The following is a 12,345-nucleotide window of genomic DNA, read 5'->3' as shown; positions in this document are numbered from 1 at the left end:
AATTTTTGTCCAATAAGTGAGTTTGCCAAAATTGTACCTAAATCTCTCACCATAATAGAACCATCTTCCGCAGCAGTACCATAATTAGTTAATGAGGATGCAAGTTCCCACAAGGGAAAAGAGAAGATTGAAGATACTAAAATTAACACCACAGGGAAGAAGGTTACTTTTGCTGATATAGGAATGGGAGAGTATAAGTTTGAAAATGCCTTGTGTGTTGGACAACTACCACTCTCCCCTCATTTCTTTGGAAAACCTTCTCAAATATCACCTTCTACTAATAAGGAAACCATGCAAGTTAGTAAGACAACATTTGAGCATTGGGGTTCACTTAGTGATGAGCACATGGAAGATAATATCCTAGATTGGCTATATTATGATGGAAAATATGAACCTGTGGAGTTTCCTAAGGATAAATATGTTAAGGCACCTCCCATTATTGAAAACATGGGATATCATGGTACCAGCCTTGGACCAAAAGAAGATGGAATTAGACAACCCCTAGAAGCTAATAGATATCCTAAAGGACGTGGATTGGGCTCCATTAAACCTAAGGTATCGTTTGCTGACAACTATTGTACAGTTGAACTTGATTCTGAGACTGAAGAGGAGGAATTCTTCGAAGTACCTTTCCAATATATTGAAGATGACCTAGATAATTATGTCCATGTCATTACCATAGATGACCTTTCATCCATTAACCTACCTCTCACCAATCCTGACATGATAGACTGGGACCTTCAAGATACACCACCAGCTCTTGACATTTGTAAGACTGATGAAGCAGTGATGGCACTCTTTGGCCTTAAGAGTATCCGAGATTATGAACATGAAATCCAATACAATGAGGAAGCCTACTTTGGTAGCCAATTCAACTCTCTTAGTCGCAAAAGTGAAAAAGAAAGTAAAAATGGAAAAACAAAAGAAACATCCTCTAGTGAAAACTCTTCTAAGGCACTTTTGGATGAAGAAAAAGATAAAATAAAGGACTCATCTTCTAGTGAAAACCTCTTAGAGGCACCAGAAGAGGGAGAGCTTGAATTACCATTTAGATCTTTGCCACCAAAGAAATCACCTATTTTGAATGAGGACACAATTCCAGTCAACTTGGGAACAGAGGATAATCCAAGAGTCACCTACATTGCTGCTACCTTAAGTCTTGATGAACAAAAATCCATGACTAAATTCTTAAAAAAGGGAAAAATCAATTTTGCATGGACATACAAAGACATGCCTAGCTTAGACACAGATTTGGTTGTACATCATTTGATAGTTGATCCCAAGATTAAACCAGTGAAGCAAAAGTTGCACAAAATGCACCCTAAGGTAGCACTCCTAGTCAAAGCAGAGTTGCAAAAAATGTTAGAGGCAAAGTTCATCCATCCTATTGACTATCCTGAGTGGATCTCCAACATTATTCCTGTAGGGAAAGCATCTGGGGGCATCTGTGTTTGTTCAGATTTTTGAGATTTAAATCTCGCATGTCCTAAGGATGATTTTCCACTTCCTAACATAGACATCATAGTGGATTTGACTGCTGGACATGAGATGTTATGTTTGATGGATGGGTTTTCTGGTTATAACCAAATCAGAATTGCAGAAGAGGATCAACATAAAATGACATTCACAACCCCATGGGGAACCTTTTGTTATCAAGTCATGCCTTTTGGCTTGAAAAATGCCAGTGCCACTTATCAACACGCAATGAGTACCATATTCCATGACCTTCTACATGTCATAATGGAGGACTATATTGATGATATTCTAGGAAAATCCAAGACAAGAGAATCCCACATTGATGTCCTTACCACTATTTTTGATAGGTTGGAGAAATATAAAGTGCGCCTTAATTCTAAGAAGTGTGTATTTGGGGTCAAATCAGGCAAACTATTAGGCTACATTGTGTCAAGAAGAGGTATTGAGGTAGATCCAACAAAAGTGAAGGCCATTATGGATATGCCTCCACCTACCACATTGAAGCAACTCTGTAGTTTCCAAGGAAAGTTATAATCTATTAGGAGATTTGTGTCACAATTAGTAGATAAATTCCATCCACTTCAGCATTTGCTTCGCAAGGGAAACAAGTTTTAATGGGATTGCCTATGCCAAAAAGCATTTGAACAAATTAAGACATATTTGGCTAATCCTCGAGTTTTAGTACCTCCAGTTGCAGGACGACCATTGATTCTATACATTTCAGCTACTTCAGTTGCCTTAGGAGCACTTTTGGCACAATTATATGATAAGGGGAATGAGCAAGCCATATATTACCTCAGTCGAACACTAGTTGGCTATGAGTTAAACTACACTGCTATTGAGAGAGCATGTTTGGCTGTAGTCTTTTGTACACAAAAACTACGTCATTATATGCTTAATCATACTACATATCTTATTGCCAAGATAGATCCACTCAAGTATTTATTATCAAAAGCCATCCTCACTGGTCGAGTAGCAAAATGGGTCTTAATTTTAAGTGAGTTCGACATTATTTATAAGGATCGTAAGGCCATTAAAGGATAAGTAATTGTAGATCAGCTTGCTGAAGCTCCTCTTCAAAGAGACCATCCCATTGTAGCCAATTTTCTAGATGACACAATTATGACCCTAGCCCCTACTACACCATGGAAATTATTTTTTGATGGATCCTTTACACAAAAGGGATCAAGGGCAGACATTTTGTTTGTGACACCACAAGGGGACCTCATTCCAAAGTCCTATAAAATGTCATTCCCTTGCATAAACAATATAGCTAAGTATGAAGGTTTAGTCATAGGACTACATCAAGCTATCAGATGGAATATCAAAAACCTTCTTGTCTTTGGAGACTCACAATTGGTCATTAAACAAGTCACAGATGAATACCACACCAAGGATGAGAAATTGTTGCGCTACTGTATAATAGTTGAGGATCTTAAGTAGCATTTTACAAAGATTGTTTTTCAGCAGTTTCCAAGGGCTAATAATAAAGCAACAGATGCCATGGGCACTATTGCCTCTATGATTGCCATGCCAGAATATAGTCCAAAATGTGAGTTTCTCATTGAGAATCTTTTTACTCCTACTTATGAGCAAATTGATTCAGATTTGGTGTGTGAGATTGTTGGTCCTGAGTCTCCATGGTATGCTGACATCTTTACCTATTTATGTCACAAAACCATTCTCATAGCCTTCACCCCAAATCAAAGCAAAACCTTTGTCCGTTGAACCTCCCGCTATACCATCCTCGGTGACACACTTTTTCAAAAACACTTTGATGGAACCCTCCTTCGATGTGTTAGTTTAGATGAAGCTCGAATGGCATTAGAAGAGGTTCACCAAGTGATTTGTGGTGCCCACTCTAACGACCTTACGTTAGCAAAAAAGCTTCTTAGGACATGTTACTATTGGCCTACCATAGAAGTAGATGCATATCAGTTTGTGAAAAGATGTGTTCCATGTTAGTAGCATGGTGATTTGATACATGTTCCTGCCCAAGACCTTTAGCCCACCATCACTCCATGGCTCTTTTCCCACTAGGGATTCGATCTTGTTGGTCAAGTATACCCAAATTCTTCAAATGGCCACAAGTACATTATTTCTGCCACTGAGTACTTCACAAAGTGGGTTGAGGCTATTCCATTAACCTACATCACCGAAAAATAGATTTTGAAGTTCATCTTGAACTACATTATTTGTCATTTCGGTATACCTCATGATATCATGACTGATAATGGAACCCCTTTCAAAAATCAAGAGGTTGCCACACTATGTAGGAAATTCGGAATCACCTAGCATTTTTCCACTAGATACTACCCCCAAGGCAATGGCCAAGATGAAGCTACCAATAAAACTATTTTGAAAATCTTAAAGAAAACTGTTGATGCAGCTGGCTGTGATTGGTACATCCAAATTGCTCCCGCCCTTTGGGCCTACCATACCTCCATCCGCACCCCCACAGGAGCCACCCCATTTTCCCTTGTTTATGGTTTTGAAGCTATGTTGCCCATCGAAATTGAGCTCCCTTCCCTCAGAATCTCTCTCAAGAATCTGATATCAGAAGAAGACTACCGAGTTGCTCACTTGCAAGAGCTGGCACTCCTTGATGAGAGAAGACTGAATGCCCTAAACCACCTCCACGTGTATCAAAATTGCCTTCAGCTTCAGTATCATAAGAAAGTCAAGCCACGAGAATTTGAAGTGGGTGACTTAGTTTTGCAGCATAATATGAAGAACCTCCAGAACCATGAAAAGAAAGGAAAATTTGAGGCAAATTGGCTAGGTCCATTTATCATTGTAGCCAAATATGGTTCTAGGGCATATCAGATTACTACTCTAGAGGGAGATCCACTCCTTGAGCCTGTAAATATCCAACATCTCAAGCGGTTCTATGCTTGAGCCTTTGTAGTTCCTGTACAGTGTTTATAGTCCCGCAAAAATCCAAAAAAAAAAAATTCATAAAATGCTCCTGAAAAAAGCCCTAAAAAGTAGAAAAATGTTCCTGAAAAAAGTATGGTTTGATCCATTGTCTATAAGGCTCGTTTCACTTCACTCCATTCCACTTCCCTTGTGCAAAGTTTTATCTAGCATTTTGCATTTCATGCATCCAATAAAAGACCTCTCATCTGCGAGGCTTCATTTCACTTCCATCGTTTGAAAGACCTCTAGTCCACAAGGCATTTTTTGTTGACTAATTGTCATTCCCATTACGCTGAGCTTTTTCACAACAGTGACCACACTTGGACTTACACAAAATCACCATTTGAGACTTAATGCTTCAAGAAAATTATTCGCTTCATAGCCCTTGCCAAAAATACACAATTTTATGATCATTTGACATTTCAACTTGACCCACTTTCATAGGATGAATCCTTCCTATAGGCGACATTGTGACATTCACTTCTAGACCTAAGGTTCTTGGCAAGAACTGTGGACTGAATGACTACTTGGTCATGAGGTCTCTTTTTGGTTGATTTTATTTGTGTGTTAGTGATAACCTTTTATGGTACACCTTGATATTCCATATTTTGGTCGTACTGGAATGGTTGTCATTAACTACACATGTTTTTGTGGTATGATCTATTTTTGAAGTTTTATTTCATGTGTGTCAGTTTCAGGTTATGTTAATACGTTGTGTAATTGGGGCAATGGGTTAGCACACGTTCCACCAAAGATCCCTAAAAGACTTTGGGTGTGCCCAGACCTCTCTATTGCATATATGACATTTGATCTATCATGACTATGCAAACTACACCTATTGTCCTAAAGTCTCTATGGTTTTGTATGTCTAGTCCATGCAAAAGAGTCATGTCATTTATGCTTCTATAGCATGTAATGCATAAACTCATTTGCAAAATCAACTTAACATGTGCTCTCCATATGAAAACAACGGAATCTCTTGATATCATGTAGTTAGGATGCATGTAGTATAGGGTTTCATTCAAGTCGTGCTTGAGACAAGGTCCTATTTATTTTCCCCCTCCTATGCTACACTATTGGGTTTCTATGAGTGATAGTTATGACAGATATTCATTTATTAGTTCATTTCCATTAAGTTGCATTAACTTCTCATTATTGCATTCATTCATTTTCTATTACATTAGTGTTCATTTGATTCATCTCATTCAGTGTTCATTAGACATTTTCAGTTCATTTTATTAGATTACATTCATTCATTAGTTGCATACATTTATTTTAGTCATCACATCTAGGACATATACATCATCTCACATATATATAGTGCATCCATGCATACATCTCATAAATATGCATCACATGTTAGACATCATATCTATATGCATACATCATAGGAAACATCACATAGCATCACATCCTGCATCACAAACGTTAGTATCCACATCATAAATCCATACATCTACATCACATACATCCATACACATAAAATCATCAACTCATGTCATTTATATATCTCAAAAAAATAATGTCTGTACAGTCCATATACATCATGTAGAATCATGTAGTAGAAATGCATCATCAAAAAATTGTTGCATCTACACATAGCTATCAAAAAACTGCTCACTATATACAATCAAGTAGCTGGCTGTGAGGGCCATGCCCCCCCTATATCCCCCCCTTGAGGTGGTCTCTGCTATCCTACAGGCTGCTCTGATCTGGCTCTGCCACCTAAGATCCATGAGCTAGCTCCCCTCTCAAAATTCAGCTGCTACCGATCAACAAGCACGACCTCTCTATAAAGTGACCTAATAGGCTGCCTTTCGTATGGCCCGTGTCTCTGCTCGACTAGCTATGAGGGCCTCCTACATCACTGAGATAGTTGCCCCAGGTTGTACCATCTGTATGGCTATATCTTGTTGCCTGCGATATCTGTCCAGCTGCGCCTGATGGGTGGCCCGCTCGGCCTATAAGGAGGCTACCTCTGCTTGGAGTCTCTCTGCCTCTACTCGATCCCCCACCCCTGTATGGGTGCCCACCCCTGCAAAATCCCCTGCATCTACCCATGCCTGTAGGTCCACTAAGGCCTCCTATGCACTATCCCCTCTAGCCCTCTACACCTACAGCTTTGCCTGTATGGCCCCCATGGCCTGCTCTAGGCTATTTGCTCGTGCCTGCTGCACCTGTGCTACCCCCTATAGTTGAGCTACCTCTGTCTGCAGGCTATCCCTCTCGGTCCTGACCATGTCTGGGTCCTCTCCCTATACTTGCCCTTGTGGCAGTGCCTGTGGTGATGCCTGCAGCAGTGCCTGTAGTAGTGCCTGGGGATGTAGCTATGCCTGGACCTATGGTGCTCTCTGTGTTGGCCCCTGTGCTGGTGCTGGACCTGGCCCTCTCTTTGCTCAGACTCTGCATCCGTGAGGTCCCTCCTGTACTCCCTGTGCTAGTGGTGGCATCATAGCTGCCTGCCCACCATCCCTCACTCTGTCTCCCTCCCCTTGTGCTTGCTCTGCTGTTGGAGGTACCCCTGACATTGTAAGCCTGACCTGCTGGTGGGCTGCCCACCATTGTGTGTACGTCAGTGTCATACCTGCATCTCCCCTATCTTGGCCATGCACCCATGGCACTGTCGCCATCCCCATCCAAGATGCTCGGGCCAATCGTACAATGGTCCCATGTCTCCATAGCTGGCCATACTCTCATGACACCATAGGATATAAGAATCTATCTGGTACTATATCCTATACCCTGCCAAACTACCATCGCACTCGAGAGGGCATATAGCACATAATCACATGCATAGATTGGCTAATGATCCAGCAGTCAGTCTGTGTGTACGAGAGGTACATCTGATCCTCTGTGTCATCCTCACCACCTGCTGCCAATGTCTGCCCCCACTGCTCTACCCCATCATACGGATTCCACTCAAACATGATGATCTCGTCTATGCATCGACACTAGAACCCCACAAACTCTGTCGATGTATACTAGATAGGAGGCCAGTATCTGCAGGCATATGGCTCCCTAGGCTGCCTGGTCTCGCTCTAAGTAATTGGTCGTGTGACTCCAATGTGCTCCCATGACCAGACCATCAGTAGTGTTAGTCCTGGTCCTATCATACGCTGGGTCTGATATGCACACATGTGCAGATCGTGATATAGCTCAACCAAGATAGTCTATCCCTAGCAGTAGACTGCTCCATCCTCCTACAGCAGAGTGCTTAGCACTCGCGCCCACTCGATCGGCCACCCATGTCCTGCGTGATTTGGCAGCATCTGCCATATCAGTGAGGCTAGGTATACTGCCAGCCTCGGTAACCTTTGCTCTAGTGCACCCCTCCACGACAACCACGATCGTTAGATGGGTAATCGTTGTCACCGTCGGCCAAAGCACTCCCTTAGGAATGGATCTGAACCCTCTAGTACATACTCTAAGTAGGCACCCCTGATCGGTACTCTCAAGATCCACCACACATCCAAGAGTGTGATTTTTGTCTCCCCTATTGGTAGATGGAAGCTCCCAGTAGGCGTGTGCCATCACTCTATGAGAGTTGATAGCTGCATTGAATGGCCCCTCAGATCTAGCCACTCGTGCATGTGCTCTAGCTCGCATAGCCGCACGTGCCCCCAATCTGTGTCTGTCAGCCTCTCTTGTATCATCATGGTCGGAGGATAGTGCTCCCTCAACCTAAACACCACCATTTCCTCCTGTAGCATAGACATGTAGAGTGTCAGTTTTGCTAGCCTATGATGTCCATACAGTGGGGCATCTCCCATTACCTCCCCCTAGTCTACCCTAATTGGCGTGGCCATTTTTTAGCACAAACACCGATCAGTGAAGATGCTAATTGGTGCAGACAATGATCAATAGAGCTGTTGATATGCAGAGATGCTAATTCATCCTAGATGATAGCATCTTGTCATCTTCGGAGATGATGACGTATTCTTTATCATCTCTGCTAGCCTTTATTGTCAGTGCAGATGACAGGTTGCACCCTGTTGTCTTTGCGAACATTTTCCCTTGCTGGCGTCTACGTAGACGACAAGATGTTTCTTGTCGTCTTCACGGACGTCGATGATGCCACTTTTTTGTCTACGCAGATGATAGGGTAGAGACTGTCGTCTCCGCTTGGGACTCTTTTTTGCGCATTTATAGCCTAATAAATGTGCCTAGTCTAGCCTAACCTATCAAAACACGAAGAGGATCAAATGACTTATCGGTGGGCCCATCTTGGCTACTCGCTAGTACTCTCGCACACACTCACCAAACTACAATCGATCAATGGGGTCCATATCTGTTCTATATGCTCTACTCGCAGTGTGACAATGACCTTCTTTGGGCCCCTCAGAGGCTTATATAGGCCCCCTACGGACCCTGTTTGAGCCCCGCGTTTCCCTAAGCCGTATCTATCCCTTGTTTACCTGTAAGTCATGCAAATGTTATCATTTATTCTCGTTTTTCTTCTTTTCCTTCTTTCTTAAGACTTTTTTTCCAAAAATTACCTAAAATTTATTTTTTGAGCAATTTTTGCGAGGGGGCACCCTCCTCCTCTGTCGTCGCCATAGGACTCCCTCCTTCTCTAGGGAAACTTATATTTTTTTTTCTTTGATATGATGTTGTTTCAACATCTCATCAAAGAGGGGCAAAATGTAGACGCTTAAAATCGTCCCTAAAGACTATATTACTTTATTAATATTATCCATGACATTGTAATTAATTATTGATTAATTAATTACATTGCTCACATTCTTCTACTTATTTAATTATATTAATTAATTAAATAATTTCATTCTTCTAAGGATTTAAATTTAATTTAAATACTCCTAGCTCTAATGTGTTAAATTAATTTAACACATGATCCTCCATGTCTCCCCCCTTTTTAAATAAATTTTATTTATTTAAAATCCTCACATCCTATTAATTCTTTTAAATCCATGATTAAATTAAATTTTATTTAATTTAGTCTTAAGCCTAACCTAGAGCCTAGCCTATAAGTCTATTCCTTCCCTAATCTCACTTAATCATTCCTAATCATCTCCCTAATCTCCCTCATTAGCCTAAGAGTGTGCTCACACATGTGTGAGATGACATGCCTACACACTCTTGTCTCCCACTCTTCTTCTCAAGTTTGCTCACACATGTGTGAGCAAACTTTGAATTCTTGACCATTTGCATGGCTTGCATGTCACCTTATGTGGCACCTACTTGGATGCCACCTTACCAAGCCCCCTCTCAAACCTATAAATAGAGGGCTTGTCTCAAGCATTTTAATCTCCCATTATTGCATTGTTACCATGCTATTTTGAGTTTTGAGTTTTCATACTTAGGGTTTTGCATTTGTAGCTTGATTTGCATAGAGATTTCTAGGATCATACTAACAATTTGATAGCTGATTTAGTTTACATCATGCATTGTTAATCTAGTCTCTACATGCATTTGTAGCTTCATTTTAGCTTTCATTTTTATCATAGTGTGCATATCTAGTTATTTCTTTCATTACATATCATCTTCATCCTTGAATGCCTTCAAAAATGGCTCTCTCCATAGCCATTTCTTGAGTTATTCTTCATCTCATGTAGTCTAGATTCATATCTTACTTGCATACACACTTGCACTCATTCACTCAAGAGATTTCATCATTGTTGTGTTTGGGAGAGCACACCAAACATACCCCCATCTTAACATGCCAACAAGGCCTCTCATGGGTGCCTTTGTTGAGCTGTAGAGGTGGCTGGAAGGTTGGATTTGTTGGTTGCTTAGGGTTGCAAAACCCAAGCAAGCATCAGTTGATATTTATTCCTTGCATTTTGATGAAGGATTGATGCATTTTAAAGGTTTTAAACTAGTGTTTGTTTGTTAACCTTTGCTTCTTGCAGGTCACATTTTCTAGCCCACAAATTTAATTATTTTTTTCAATACTAAATAATTACATGAAATATTATCACAATGTTACAATACAACTCATTTACAATACAACTCATCAAGTATATCTCATGGGAGTTTTTACATGTTGTACATCCATTTAGGTGCAACATTACATAATAAAATAAAATAATACAATATAAAAATATTATGCAATGTGTGCAACACCCATTATCTCAACAATCTCCCACTTGTTGTATACATTGCATAGGGTAAATCCATAGCTACATAAATGAACAAGGGAACAATCCCTCCTAGCACATCCACCATCATAGATCAAAGTACATCGTGTGCTCCATCCTAGTACCCGTAACAAAATCAGAGTATCTAATATCTCAAACATGAATGATCTCACCTCCTATTATGTCACTACCACCAAACATACATAGAAGCCATCCAAAGAGAAAGCCACCTAACCTATCACATTAGAAGATCATAAAAGCTTGTACTAACTAAAACTACCAAGGACAAAAATTTGATCCAAAGGTAAACAGATGTATATGTAGTTGTCATACTATCCATAGCTTAAATAGTGCCCATAGAAAGTGCCAAACCCATCCAACATCAATACCTCCAAAGGTATACTAAGTGAATCTCATATCATCAACATATCCAATCTGTAACTTGCAATCACAAGCGTCAAGAGAAACATCTGCCACATATATACCAAGAAGCTCCCACTACAAAAGATAATGTCAAATCTATAACTAATCCACTCACAACATCTCAAAGAAGTGAATCCATGTAGTCTTAAAGAAATCCACATTACATAAACCAATAACCTACAGGAATAATATTAATCTTCGATTGGTTTTGATAAGTGAGTGTCTATACACTTAAGTCATTTACTTAGTTCATGTCAAACAAGTAACACATGTCATACACAACATATAAGATAGAGCATGCCAAGTCAACAATGTGTGTTGAGTCATTCAAGCGTCAAGTAGATAATATGTGTCGAGTGATTTACGTGTCGAGAAAGTAGTGCACGCCAAGTCATTTAGATGCCAAGTGACAACATTGAAGTCATAGTTAGTGCTGGGCACTAGGGACTTCAGATGTTGAGTAACACAATTTTGACATAGTTGTTTGTATTAGCAAAAACTACTATGTAAACCATTTTAAAGCTGACTTAAGGATTGATTTACAATGTTTTATTGATAAGGACAAATCTTAAGTACAAATCCCTATGTATTACATGCATCCAATTAGGAAAAGGGAAGGTTTAAGTGGTAATATGGATGAATCATAGTCATTGATTCATACCTAATCCTAAGTCACCTAAGTTTTCTTAAGGAGGACAAACCCTAAATGTTTAATAGAGAGAGAGAGAGAGAGAGAGAGAGAGAGAGAGAGAGAGAGAGAGAGAGTAGTAAAAAGGAGACTTTGCATGTGTAAACAAGACATTCATGGTGACCAAGGTATTATGATTTGAGGTACATTACAAAGTTAGTTAAAGAGCAGAGAAAAGGCAACAATGGACAAGAGAGAGACATCTAATTAAAAAGGATCAAGTACACATTAGTATAGAAGTGATCTAACATCAAGCAATAGAGTGCTAATCGTAGGATTATTATTGATACATTCTAATAGGTGAATCAATTAAATCTCTTAACATAATAATCCTAACAAGCTATATTGAAATCCTCTAACAAGGTGCTTACTTAATTGTGAGTTAAAGTCCTTTAATCAGTCACACTTCTAACATGGTGTTAAAATCCTCTAACAAGGTAAGATCTAACAATCTTTGTAAGCTTTTAACAAGGCAAACATTTCACAGGGTAGATAATGTTTCATGATCAAACATCATAACCTTCATTGGATACACTTTATTACTGTAGTAGTGAAGATTTGTGGGTGTCATCCCCACCCCAGTTTTACCTTCTCATTGGAGGGTTCTTGGGTAATCATATCTTGTGTCATACATGTGTGAATGTTTACTTGTTTACATACTTTAGATGTATATGCTTTATATGGTATTTCAATTACTTGTTAAATTGTGAGATGGATGTATGGTGAATATTTTTATGAATA

Source organism: Cupressus sempervirens, chromosome 10, assembly GCF_028749045.1.
Source record: "Cupressus sempervirens isolate cs-2001-9-10 chromosome 10, ASM2874904v1, whole genome shotgun sequence".
Taxonomy (NCBI): Eukaryota; Viridiplantae; Streptophyta; class Pinopsida; order Cupressales; family Cupressaceae; genus Cupressus; species Cupressus sempervirens.
This window is presented reverse-complemented; position numbering follows the sequence as displayed.